The sequence below is a fragment of the Gadus morhua genome, unplaced genomic scaffold (assembly GCF_902167405.1).
Source record: "Gadus morhua unplaced genomic scaffold, gadMor3.0, whole genome shotgun sequence".
Classification (NCBI taxonomy): domain Eukaryota; kingdom Metazoa; phylum Chordata; class Actinopteri; order Gadiformes; family Gadidae; genus Gadus; species Gadus morhua.
The window spans coordinates 416,653-431,065 of record NW_021964147.1 but is presented as its reverse complement, the minus strand read 5'-3'; the positions used below and the strand labels follow the sequence as shown (position 1 = coordinate 431,065).

Genomic DNA, 14,413 nt, shown 5'->3' with positions numbered 1-14,413 from the left:
GTTTGTTGTTATCCTGCGGTAGCTACTGGAACTAGTTAATCCACATTTGGACCTAGCAGTAGAAGACAATTTCCATGGCAGACAAGACGCCACCATTCCCACCACCACCACCACCACCAGCAAAGAGAAGGAAAACTCTTTTTCAGAGAGTAATTGATAATAAAAACGCTGAAAGAGAAAAACTGAAATCAAGAATAATCCTAGGCGCTGCTTTCGAACGTTGGCGGCAACTGAAGGACGAGAAGGGTCTAAAAACCGATGCTTGTGTGGCGGTTGACCTAGTTTCAAAGTTTATACCGTTTATACTCGGTAATACCGGTGTGGAGACGAGTGTATTACTCGGTGTGAAAATGTCCACACCGCGGCAACCCTAGTGAAAACCAGGACTTCCAATACAATTATATGAAACAAACATACATTTTCTAAAAATAGTAATGATTTATGTGACCATTTAATGTTTATAACATCTGGTGCAACCATAGCAGCGAGAACGTATTCTCAGCAGGGGGTGCTGGGAAAAAAATAACTCAGCCTGCACTAGACTCGCAACTCGTTACATTGATAAAAAAAGATGTATAGCAGCGCAGCTCAATTACACCAGTGCATGCGCGCACAGTTGAAAATCGATCGTTCACATCCAGCTGCTCACAGAACAAGTTTAGCGCACCACCGCTACCCTCACACTTTTTCATATAACCTTTTTTCAGCACTAGGTCATATGAGCATTAAATAAATGCTGCGTCTCAAAATGCCTTGGACAGCAGCGAGGATGACTCGCTTTGCCACGGGCCGAAACAGTTCGGAGCGACCACAGCCAGAGCGAACACAGCGGGGCAGAGGAGTGTCAGGAATAGTCTTTGGTGTACACATCAGTACGGCCTATTTGCACTACTGTTTAGTGGCAATGCAGTGTTTTATTCGATGCCTTTTTATTTTCGTATATTATTTCAATTAATACAATTTATTTATTCATAAAAAACGGATCTGGTCTTCAAATCTTTTTTCCAAATATAGGTCGTCTTACAATGGGGTTTGTGTTTATATTCGGACCAATACGGTACAGCGGGCGCTCACATGACGTTAAGCATTTCCTGGTGTATAATGTGACGCTTCAGAACCTAAAATCCCGTTTCTCCCCGTTGACACGACAACACATAACCGGCGTTTTCAGAAATCTCCACTTTGGCCGGAGTTTTTACAAATGATCGTTTTCTGTGATAAGACAGGGCCTCGGACAGGGGGTGTTGCAGCACCCCCAGCACCCCTACTTCCCGCGGTACTGGGTGCAACTTACAGCTGAATGTAGTGCCATGTTGTTAAACGAAAACCTACGCTAGCCTGGCTCGCTCTCGCGCATCTCTGTTCGCGCTCGTGCATGATTGCGCGTCCAGGTACTTGGAATGGGTGGAGTCAGAGTCAGCGTTGAAGGAGAGGGGGTAGGACCATTTGAGTTGTGTATTTTCAAAATCTGCTGGCGTTTCGCAAATCACCTACCCAACCTTTAAGACAGCGGCCCAGTTGGCCCACCCGTCCTATTTCAAAGGTTGCTATCAGGAGCACACCAATAATGCATTTTTTTAATGAAGTTAAGTTGATATAAAAATGATGATAAACAAAATATCAAAGAGCAGGATTGTGAACCTGTAAATTCCCAATAGGCAAAATGTGTCGGCGTTGTTTTAATTAGGAACGGCAGTTGATGATGCGCGCCTCCTATTTGCAACGAAATTGTTTAAGTCGGACATAAAACCATTTAATTTAACAGAGGCTGCACCCACTAAAACAGATATTTTCGTTTTTAAATAAATATTTGTAAACGAAAATTCACGTACGACTCAGTCGTCAAAGCTGTCCAGGCATCAGTGGTGATAGCAACTTTGTCAGCTGATTACAGGATCTCGCGGAGGGAGGCTGCTGCTTCGCGGTACATTTTCTCCAGCCTCACAGTCATCGTTTGGCGACATGGCACTGTGTAGGTTGGCTCGAGAAATGAAATCAGATTGCGTAACCCAGTCCCCTCTACTACGCTCATGGGCAGCATATCTCCGGCTATCATCTTAGCTAGCAACCCGCTGATTCTTTCAGCCCGGCGGCTATCACAGGATCTCACCGTAAAGTTTGCGATGCTGCCTTGCTGGCTGGAAGGCTTGGGATGCCTCCTTGCCAGGTGATTCAACATCACGGTTGTGGACGAATGGTACGCAAAATGAGGCATAATTTACACTGAACTGTTCTGTCATCAATCTTCATGAAACTTTCCCTCACCGGACTTTTAAGTGAAGATGCCATTGTCATGAAAGGACAAAGGAAGAGATCGCTCTTGGGAGACGTAGCGGTGTAGCAAAACAGAAGTGACCGTTAGAAAAACAACACAGCTACGTCTCCCATTTGGAAAAAAAGGATTTATTGTATTTTGATAATTTTTAATTGGTTATTTTGAAAGCAGAAATGGGTAAAAAAGTAAAAAAAAAAACGATTAATCGATTTCTATTTTTAGAGTCGTTTAGAGCACGAGTCGAGAATCGACCGTTGAGTCGACACATTCTTCACATCCCTAAATCGGAGTACATATTTTTTTAGAAGAAAGGGGTTATGTGGTAGGATCTTTAAGAATGCTTAACTGGGATATTTATATATTCATGGCTCAAATATTAAAGATCATGCTTTTGACGTGTAACTAACGCATTTACGCGGTCAGCGATCCGCTGCCAGGCTTTGGTTCTCCGGGTTGCAGAGGCTTTAGCGTTCCCTTTTCTTGTGATAATGTCCTTCTCCTCGTCATAGCTCTCCAGGAGAACCTGGAATTCCATTTCATTGAAATAAGCGGCCCGTTTCGCCATATCGATCAGGGTTTCCATGATCCATACATCACGTCTTTTTAGGTTTGGCGTGGACGCGCACAACCCTGTGTTAACCAACCCCGAGTTGATTGAACTAATGCATAACCGCTGCTGTGGAACCGAAAACTCTGGGTTGGTTGGCACAGGGTCAATCAACCTAGAGTTCAGCGTTAACTCAGTGTTTGTTAAACCTCCGTTCGTGGAACACCCCTCTGTTGTCCTGTAGTAGTGAAACTCGACATATGAATGGCCACTAAATATTTTCCCATTGATACAGTATGCTCCATCAATCCTGTCCTGAAACCTGTTCCACACTTAGATAGATAGATAGATATATACTTTATTAATCCCGGGGGAAATTCAAGTATCCAGTAGCAGCCGAAAACATACATAAAAACAGTGCAGATGGATGTGCAAAAATACAGATATAAATAAATAAATAAATAAATAAATAAATAAATAAATAAATAAAATGTCCATTGTTGTTATCTATTGTCCTCCCTGCCTTTACTGGGAGCTGTTGTACAGTCTGATGGCCAGGGGGACGAAAGAGTTTTTTAGTCTATTAGTGGAGCTGGACTGGGACAGCAGTCGGCCACTGAAAACACTCCTCTGCCTGGTGAAGGTGTCATGCAGAGGGTGGTGGGTGTTGTCCAGGATGGACAGCAGTTTGTCCAGGGTCCTTCTCTCTGCCACTGTCACCAGAGAGTCAACTTATAACGAGTATTTACAGAAAAACAGTGGCAAGAAGACTTTAGCATGATATAGAAGTGGGGTTGGGATTGATTGGTGTGGCAGCCTCTCATTTAAAATTTGTGGAAGGATTATTATTTATTTTTTTCGGGTAGGCTTTTTTCTAAATCTCTGCGGCCCGGTGGTCAATCGTTTTTTTATAAACTGAGTAGGAATAAAGAGTCTACCGAAATTGTAACTATTAGGATAGTATATTTAAGTAATAAACGTACAATAACATACAACAAACATACAACAAACAAACAACATACAAACAATAATCCGAGGCCTAACAAACAATCATCCGAGGCCTCAGGTGGGAGTTCTCCCTGCGTCTCTCCAAGAGCTCCTCAAGGAGAGGTCGGATCCATTGGCAAAAGCAAGGACTTCAGGTCTGAGGATGCTGAGAACAGCTCTGACCCCAATATAACTATAGTATTTAGTAACCAGAGAACTATCAGTGCACCTCCTCAGGATGTCATGAAGGGGGACGTAGCCGTGCCTAATCAGTTGGAGCCCCGGCTTCTCGACCTTCCCGAGGGGGTCAAGGAAACAGACCCATACCAACAAGTGGCAGTTAGAGAAATGGAATGTAAAAATATAATTTTCCCATTACACCTGATCTAGATATTATATTACAGAATGGAGCTATCCATGTATATAATACACTACTCTCATAGCTGGGGCGATGTGGCCAGCATAACGTCAGCTCAGTGGCGTTTATAACGTAGCTCACTGAGTCGTCATGACAACACAGAGCAGGGACAAAGGGTAGAAAGACTTCTGTCCTTGTCTAACATGTATCATGGTTACATATTAAACTAAAATGTATCATGGTTATGCTGAATGATATTGACTGCTGTCTTGACATTTTACTGTATTGTTTATCACTATATAGAAAGGATTTATCAACTTCTGAAGGTAAGTGTTATTACTGGTTTGATACAGACAACATTAATATCTGTGACCCTAGCTGGCAGTGGTGGAGTTATTAGATGATGACCTTGTAATGAACCCAATGTTGATATTTTATTCACATTTTATTTTATAGGCAAAGAGACTGACCAATATAGAGAATTATCTTGGTAAGTTCTTATTCCACATGCTTCACTTTGTAAATGAGTAACAGATCATTTATGAATATCCAGTAATTTGCAAGGGATATTGACACACTCTAAATCAAATGGTATCGCTGTGATTCAAAACATTTCATCTAATTGTACCAGAGAGTCAGAGCCTACCTAGCAGAGGGACCAGAGTGGCAGACCTACTGAACAACATCATCTAGATATTAGATTATAGAATGGAGCTATCCATGTATATAAGACACTACTCTCATAGCTGGGGCGATGTGGCCAGCATAACGTCAGCTCAGTGGCGTTTATAACGTAGCTCACTGAGTCGTCATGACAACACAGAGCAGGGACGTAGGGTAGAAAGACTTCTGTCCTTGTTTGACCACGATAATGGCAGCCGTCTCCCTACACGTATTCAGTCTGTTAAGATGTTCTTCTGTGTAGAGGCTAATTCAGAGTGGAAACCAGGAACTGGGTCAACTGATTCTACATGATTAGAATATATGGAGCAGTTCATAATGATAGGATGGATACGTTTCATAATATCAATCATAGTCCTGGGAGGTAAGGGTTACATTGAACTCTAACATGTATCATGTTACATTAAACTAACATGTATCATGGTTACATTAAACTAACATGTATCACAGTTACATTAAACTAACATGTATCCGGGTTATGCTGAATGATAGTGACTGCTGTCCTGACATGTTGTTGTATTGTTTATCTCCTTATAGAAAAGGCTAAACTAATATGTGAGAAGGTAAGTGTTGTGACTGGTTTGATACAGAACACAATAATATGTGTGACCCTAGCTGGCAGTGGTGGAGTCATTAGATGATGACCTTGGAATGAACCCAATGTTGATGTTTTATTTACATTTTTATTTTTTAGCAAAAGAAAAAAAAGGAACTGGATACGGAGTTAACTGGTAAGTTCTTATTCCACATGTTTCACTTTGTTAATGAGTAACAGATCATATATTAATATCCAGTGATTTGCAAGGGTTACTGACTGACAACAAGTCAAATGATATCGCTGTGATTCAAAACATTTCATCTAATTGTACCAGAGAGTCAGAGCCTACCTAGCAGAGGGACCAGAGTGGCAGACCTACTGAACAACATCTTCTAGATCAGGGGTCGCCAACACGGGGCCCGCCCTGGTCGCCCGCAGGGAAACTTCTAAAAATAGCAAAAAAACACCTCATCATGATTGGGAGGAAGAGTTATTTTCCACAAGTCAAATGTCTCTGTCTTATTTGCAGGCAAACGCTTGCGATGGCCAAGCGGCACAATGTGGAGCGACATTTCATTACCTGTCATAATAGCTCCCAGGCTAACTACCCACCTGGCAGTGCCCTACGGGCAGAACATATATGTATATATATTATCCAGGAAGTTTGTATCAAACAGGTAGCCCTTCATACGACTCAGTACACTTGAAGTAGCTCTCGGGGTCAAAAGGGTTGGTGACCCCTGAACTATCAGATTATAGAATGGAGCTATCCATGTATATAAGACACTACTCTCATAGCTGGGGCGATGTGGCCAGCATAACGTCAGCTCAGTGGCGTTTATAACGTAGCTCACTGAGTCGTCATGACAACACAGAGCCGGGACAAAGGGTAGAAAGACTTCTGTCCTTGTTTGACCACGATAATGGCAGCCGTCTCCCTACACGTATTCAGTCTGTCAAGATGTTCTTCTGTGTAGAGGCTAATTCAGAGTGGAAACCAGGAACTGGTTCAACTGATTATACATTTAAATATAAGGAGAAGTTCATACTGATAGGATGGATACGTTTCATAATATCAACCACAGTCCTGGGAGGTAAGCATTAAATTAAACTAACATGTATCATGTTTCATTAAACTAACATGTTTTGTGTTACATTAACCTAACATATATCATGGTTATATTAGGGCGCACTCACACTAGGCCATCTGTACCGTGCCCAAATCCGTTTGACACCTGTACCATACTCAAGTACGATTGCCCCCCCCCCTCACACTAGGCAATCTCAACTGGACCTGAGTACGGTTGCCCCTTGTACACACGTCATCACCAAGCGTCCGCTGCTTAGTAGAACAACACAAATAACACCATTCACACTTTACTGACTTTGTTGCGTATTTGGAGCCGTTCTCCTCAGATACAGCCCTCTCTCACTAAGCGTTTTTACACTGCCAAATATGTCGCTTTCTGCACTCCTTTTTCACGGCACGGCCCGCGCGTTTGCACTCCCCGAGGTAAATTGCCTGCTTGATCTAGAACCCCAACTTACCCTCCCTGACCCTGCACACGTTGGTGGTTTATCAGCCACACCACCATGAACAAGCTGATCTCGTCTGATCTTGGAAGCTAAGCCTGGTCGTGCCTGGTTAGTACTTGGATGGGAGACCGCCTGGGAATACCAGGTGCTGTAAGTGGTGTCGGGTGGTGGCCAATAGGTGGCACTCTTCCCTCTGGCCTTAACATCCACCCCGATGCCCCAGTGCAGTGACGGGGACACTGTGCTGCGGAAGGCGCCGTCCTTCGGAGGAGACGTAAAACCGAGGTCCTGACTCACTGAGGTCGAAATAGATCACCAGGACACTTATCGCAAAAGAGTAGGGGCTTCCCCGGTGTCCTGGCCCAACCAGGCTCATTCAATCTGGCCCCCTAATCATCCTCCTGGATAATTGGCTGACTCATTAATTCCCTCACTCTCCACCTCAAGCTGGTGTGTGGTGAGCGTTCTGGCGCCGATTGATTGCCTTGCATCACCCAAGTTTGTGCTAAACACAGGTGGTAGTGAGTAAGGTCCCCCCCTTCACTGTAGGCGTCTTTGAGTGTCTAGAAAAGTGCTATTTAAATTCAATGAATTATTATTATTATTATTATTTATTGGGTTTCATTCAGTTGTAAATGCAACGCCTCAGCGGTTCCAGGGGGGGGGGGGGGGGGAATGAACTATAATGGGGACGTTTGGCGTGCTCACACTAGCCCAACGATCTAGACTTTAGGGTCGCACAGGTGTCAAACGGACTTGGGCACGGTACGGTTGGCCTAGTGTGTGTGCGCCCTGAAACCCGTGTTATGGTTATATTATAACTCATGTATCATGGTTAAATTAAACTAATATCTATCGTGGTTACATTAAACTAACATGTATCATGGTTACATAGACTAACATGTATCATGGTTATGCTGAATGATAGTGACTGATGTCCTGACATGTTACTGTATTGTTTATCTCTATACAGAATTGATTCATCAACTTCTGGAGGTAAGTGTTATTACTGGTTTGATACAGAACACAATAATATGTGTGACCCTAGCTGGCAGTGGTGGAGTTATTAGATGATGACCTTGTAATGAACCCAATGTTGATATTTTATTCACATTTTTATTGTATTGTAAAAGGAAATAAAGGAACAGGAGAGGAAGATAACTGGTAAGTTCATATTCCACATGCTTCACTTTGTAAATGTGTAACCGATCATTAATCAATATCCAGCGATTTGCAAGGGTTACTGACTCACAACAAGTCAAATGATATCACTGTGATTCAAAACATTTCATCAAATTGTACCAGAGAGTCAGAGCCTACCTAGCAGAGGGACCAGAGTGGCAGACCTACTGAACAACATCATCTAGATATTAGATTATAGAATGGAGCTATCCATGTATATAAGACACTACTCTCATAGCTGGGGCGATGTGGCCAGCATAACATCAGCTCAGTGGCGTTTATAACGTAGCTCCCTGAGTCGTCATGACAACACAGATCAGTGACAAAAGGTAGAAATGGCGCTTTCACTTTCACTCCTTTAGTTCGTAGACTGGGTCCGATTCAGGGTGAAGGTGAGGCTTTGTTACATTTTAATTTGGTTCGGTCAGCGTTCACACTGAACTCTGATAGGCCGACCGTATTGTAAACCAACGCCTCGCGGTCGGGCGTTCCCTTTATATAATCTTGAGACCATCAGGGCTAAAGGCATCGGCCATATAGGCGGTCGCCTGGGCCTCCCAGCCCTCAAAGAAAGAAAGAAAATAATATTAATAATACAATTCATCGGGCGCCCTTCCCCATGTTCTGCCTTGAGGTAACAATTTAACAAATAAAGAAAGAAAAAAAAGTGATCCACTTTGCTGCCCTCATTAGGTTCCATCTTGCAGCCTACTTTGCTCACTGAAAGTGGGGGGGGGGGGGTTACCGTTTGATGTTAAAAATCCCCAGACTCATTTGAAGTGCAGAGACCCCAAACACCAGGACAGCGTCTGTACACCAAGAGTACAGAACTCTCTCAGAGCTGCTCTGAGAGGTCTGCTCTGACTGTAAAATTTACTTTTCAACGTTGTTGGACATTTTGTTACATCTATAATTTTGTTGGCGAGTGCTGCTACCCTGGGACCAGCGCCCAAAGTTGTGTGTCTGGCTGTGTCTGGCTGGGTGCGTGTGTCTGGCTGTGTCTGGCTGGGTGTGTGTGTGTGTGTGTGTGTGTGTGTGTGTGTGTGTGTGTGTGTGTGTGTGTGTGTGTGTGTGTGTGTGTGTGTGTGTGTGTGTGTGTGTGTGTGTGTGTTGCTGCATGTGGAGGCTGGCTGTTAGTCTGGCTATTGCTGGGGAAGCTGTTGTAATTTTCTTCAGCACAAGGGGTGTGATCAACGGGCCTAGTTCAAATGACTCTGTGTGCTGCTTGCCGTCGCTTCCCTGTCGCATTGTGTTAAACCAGCCAATAGCGCGCCAAGGGGAAAAACCAGCTTGGTGATTGGCTCCTGCAAAAACAGCAGAAATAAATGTATTGCTCTTCTCCAGACACTTGTGCAGGGCGAACTCAAATCACCGGCAGAATGGGAACGACTACCCAGTCTAGCTGGCTGTATGTCCTGACTCTGCTGCCTTCTCTTCCAGTACTTACTGACTGTCCTGAACCAACCAGGGACCAACAAGAGCATACCATAACGATCCCTTCTGCCACTATGGATGATGTTCAGGACGATGACCAGAGTCTGGGTCGAGCCCCTCCCTTAAGCCTCACAGATAATGGATCTGTGTCAGTCTCAGACCATCAGGACCATCAGCCTGTCCTCATCAAGAGAGACAGTGGAGCCTCCCAGTCCATCCCCCTCAGTCTGATGCGCTCCTCCTCCTCCCAGTCAGCCGGCGAGCGTGTTTCACTATTGATGGATAATGATGTTGCTGAAGCAGAAGTAACGCCGGTTCACGAAAATCGCGATCAACCTGGAAGAGAATCTGATGACTCAAACTCACCAACACAGAGTCTCAAGAAGGTCTCGTGTTCGCCCCTAGTCGGTACCAAGTTTCCCAGGGACCGTGTTTCACTATTGATGGATAATGACGTTGCAGAAGAAGAAGTAACGCCAGTTCTAGAAAATCTGGATCCACCTGAAAGTTAATCTGATGATTCAAACTGAGAAACTAGAGGAGGAAATACACCAGTCTGATTCCTTCCTGATGCCAGCTTTCACAGGAGAAGAGGAGTGGTGTGTTGATCATCATTAATTGATCGTTCCTCACATTACTCTTCTATAGATGTCTCACAGAGCAAAGACAAGCGAGGTGTTAATAAATAGTGTGAGGTGTGCTCTGTTAGGCGTCCTGGGATATGATGGGTAACGTTGGCTTCGGTCCAAGCTCCACCTCCCTTGGGCGACCACCAAGGAAGACGATTTTTTTTTTATGATGTATATATTTTTTACTTTATACTATCTTGTAAACGATGACCTCTACATATTTTAGTATCTTTTGTTGTTGTTTGTCTGCTAAAATTTTAGTCATACCCGTTTTTTTTCAGGCTTTTGACCTTTTAGCTTTTTCTTCATTTAGGGAATAATATGTAAAATAACAGATGCAAAACCTTTCATGAAAATATCTGCCAATGTACTGCACTGTATTTCAATGAGGATATCTTCTTTACATTTAATGGATTTCGTTTTTTAAGTGTAATTCCTGTATTTTTGTTTTACTACTGTTCTTGAGTTGATCAGGACGCATTTGGGGGGCTGGGATTAGCATTAAATGGCCTTCTTTCATGCGTCAGTCAAACATTGGTAGTAACATACCATTGTTTGTGATGAAGTGGAGTTAGAGAGGGCTGGTTGTGGGGTATCCTGTGATGAGAGCACACTAATAAAGGGTTGAACATTGCGTCTTAGCTTGTGGTCTGTTTGTGACAAGCGACCTGGAAACTCCACATAAAGTCTGGTCTCACGTGAAGATTGCAAAAACACAAAAAGGGCCCAAGGACGCTGTAGACTGAGACAGGGAAACAATCCAAACAAAGGAAGAAAAGACAGGTCACCTTCTGAAGAGAAGTCAGGGAGCAGGCAGAGGGCAGAACCCCAGGCAAAGGCCAAAAACAGGCAGGAACCAGGCTGGCAGGAGCCAGGCTGGCAGACTACAGGGCCTTTTGAACTGACTATTGTTACGTATTTTAAGAACCTGAGCTACCCACACATAGCCCCTTGGAAGCAGGACCAAACATAAGCTGCCTCCGCATAGCCTCTAGGAAGCAGATTCAAACACACAAGCTGCATTACCCTCACATAGCCACTAGGAAGCAGGATCGAACACTTAAGCTGCAATAACTACTTTAGCCACAGAAGGTAGCACCTCAGACAAGTGAGGAAGCCGAGGCTATTACGTCACACCGGCTCCGCCCACTGCCGAAAGGCCGCGTGGATTTGAACAAAACAGGCTAGAGTCAGGAAACATGTCAGGATCCTCGCATGGACTGTTGTTTTTGTCTCCCCCTACCTGTTGGAGTGTGATAGTTCTGGACTTCGTTTATGTTTGGAGCCATGTGTTGGTCATGTGTCCGGGGTGACGCCCATGTCCTTATTTGGGCGACTTCCTGCCTTTTGTTTGTGCCCTCCATTTTCTCTGTCCACCTGTCCCTCATTTTGCTTTGATTGGTGGAGTATTTAAACGCTGCCCTTTCTGCTCACTTTGTCAGATCGTCACGTTAGGTACTGTTTGCTACCCGACTGCCACGTGAGTGCGACTAGCGTGAAGCTCTTTAAAGAGAAACTATTGTTTACTGTTCTTCCCGGTTTTGAACCCTGCCTGTTTTGGACTAAGCCTTCTGCCTATCGGTTTTGGATCTCTTGCCTGTACCTGTCCGCCAGTATCTGTCTGCCTGCCTGCCTGTTTACGAACCCTGCCTGTACCCGGAATCTGATTTGCCCGCTGGACTGTATGGAAATAAACCCCTTTTGATCTGCTATTGATTCCCGTTCTGTGTCGTGACAGTAAAAGGCAGGAAGTCGCCCAAATAAGGACATGGGCGTCACCCCGGACACATGACCAACACATGGCTCCAAACATAAACGAAGTCCTGGGCCCCGTTTCCCGAAAGCGTCGTTAGCCTAAGTGGATCGTGAAGTGCGTCGAAAGGGCATCGTAGAGTTTTCACCGCGTTTCCCGAAAGCATCGTGGGGAACGAACGTCTTGAAAACGCTCGTAGCTAACGAGTACTCCAGGGGTGCTCGTAGGTACTCGTAGGACGCTAAGAGCATCGTCAGCTATAGCCTCAGTGGCGACACCATCGGGCATTCCGTCTATTGGATGCGTTTTATTAAAACGCATTGCGCCTTTATGTTCTTAGTTTGGTAATTAATAAAGATTATTAATTAATTTATTAATAAAGATGTTAAAATGGCCAAAATAAAACGGGACAGTCCAGAAAATGTTTGCGCAGGCAGGGCACTCAAAATGTGTGAGAGAAAGTGGGGGGATTTGTGCAGACTGACATAGGCTACTCATAAAACGTAGCATAAAATAATGTAAAAAATAAATTAAATTAAAAAAAATAAAATAAAGAAAAAATAAAGAAATAAAATAAATTATAAAAAACAAGCAAAGGAGCAGGCAAAAGGCTGGGATATGGTGGGGATTGGTCACGTTGACGGGAATGTTTAGTGACATGTGGGAGGGTGGAGGGGGTTAAAAAAAAGTCTCAATCACTCTTCGACGCGCATGAAAACCAGCCGCGTAGTTATGAGGGAGGCCGTCCTCACACCGATCTTCCTCGTCGTCATCGTCCTCAGCGTCCTCCGGTTCAAGCAATGCCACCCCAGCCTTAGCTGCAATGTTGTGCAACATAGCCGTCACACATATCACGGCGCATGACTTGGCCGGCGAAAACTGGAGCCCTCCGCCTGACTTGTGAAGGCATCTAAAGCGCAACTTCCACCTCCCGATCGTGCGCTCAACGATGCACCGGGCCAGACGGTGGGCTTCGTTGTATTCCTCATCAATACATACCTTACCCTATTTCCGGAGGGGCTTTTATAGCCAATCAAATTATCAATCAAGGAAACCCTTATGCGGAATCAGATTAAGTTGGCTCTCTTTGCTGCGCAAAGCATGTTTCAGAAATCAGCCCATTAAGATAAATGTAGTTGTCACACAAGCTATTTTTAATTTTTTGTCATATGGAATTATTTCAGGGGGGAAAATGCCGTGAAACGCACAGTGCATTCAGGATTAGGACTGATATATGTCGGTTTAAGCATAATCAATTGTGTTTTAATGTCTTTAGCATTCATATAATTGCAGTCTATTTTTTCCGTAGGCTACTCTGCTGTTGTCCTTGATGGGGATATATTTTAACCCTTTTTAACACAATTTTCCTGCGACATTCCTGCGTCTCCCCCTCCTACGGAGCCCATTTCAGCACCGTGTCAGTAGACAGTTACAATCCTACGACGTCGTGAGTGCAGCGAATGCGCGTTCACGTTAAGAGGAGTTTCGGGAAACGCTCCAAAGAAATGATCGATGGATCGCAAGATCCATCGGGAGAATGATCGTACGAGCGAAGATCCATCGTTATCGGGAAACGGGGCCCAGAACTATCACACTCAAACAGGTAGGGGGAGACAAAAACAACAGTCCATGCGAGGATCCTGACAAAACAAGCCAGAGATCTCACCCACACCCGCAGAGAGCCTTGAGCCTTTGCCCGTGGCTCGAAGTAGCTCACGTTATATCTCTCACACGTGTTCAACACGCTTCCTCTCCTTTTGCTCCAGTCTCCATACCGAAGTACTTTAACAAATAAAGTAACTGTTAAAAGCTATCCTGGGCCCCGTTTCCCGATAACGATGGATCTTCGCTCGTACGATCATTCTCCCGATGGATCTTGCGATCCATCGTCAATTTCTTTGGAGCGTTTCCCGAAACTCCTCTTAACGTGAACGCGCATCCGCTGCATTCACGACGTCGTAGGATTGTAACTGTCTACTGACACGGTGCTGAAATGGGCTCCGTAGGAGGGGGAGACGCAGGAATGTCGCAGGAAAATTGTGTTAAAAAGGGTTAAAATATATCCCCATCAAGGACAACAGCAGAGTAGCCTACAAAAAAAATAGACTGCAATTATATGAATGCTAAAGACATTAAAACACAATTGATTAGGCTTAAACCGACATATATCAGTCCTAATCCTGAATGCACTGTGCGTTTCACGGCATTTCCCCCCCTGAAATAATTCCTCTTCACACCTGTGAATAACCCGGGAGACGTCCATGATGAGGAATACAACGAAGCCCACCGTCTGGCCCGGTGCATCGTTGAGCGCACGATCGGGAGGTGGAAGTTGCGCTTTAGATGCCTTCACAAGTCAGTTTTCGCCGGCCAAGTCATGCGCCGTGATATGTGTGACGGCTATGTTGCACAACATTGCAGCTAAGGCTGGGGTGGCATTGCTTGAACCGGAGGACGTTGAGGACGATGACGATGAGGAAGATCGGTGTGAGG

At 44.5% G+C, this 14,413-nt stretch overlaps 1 protein-coding gene and 1 pseudogene across 1 annotated transcript in view; both read left to right on the top strand.

Annotated features, from left to right (window-relative positions):
• LOC115539279 (uncharacterized) overlaps positions 1–14,413 on the top strand; it is a 189,739-nt gene that overhangs the window by 43,801 nt on the left and 131,525 nt on the right. The window lies entirely within an intron of this gene.
• Positions 6,962–7,079, top strand: LOC115539294 (uncharacterized; annotated as a pseudogene).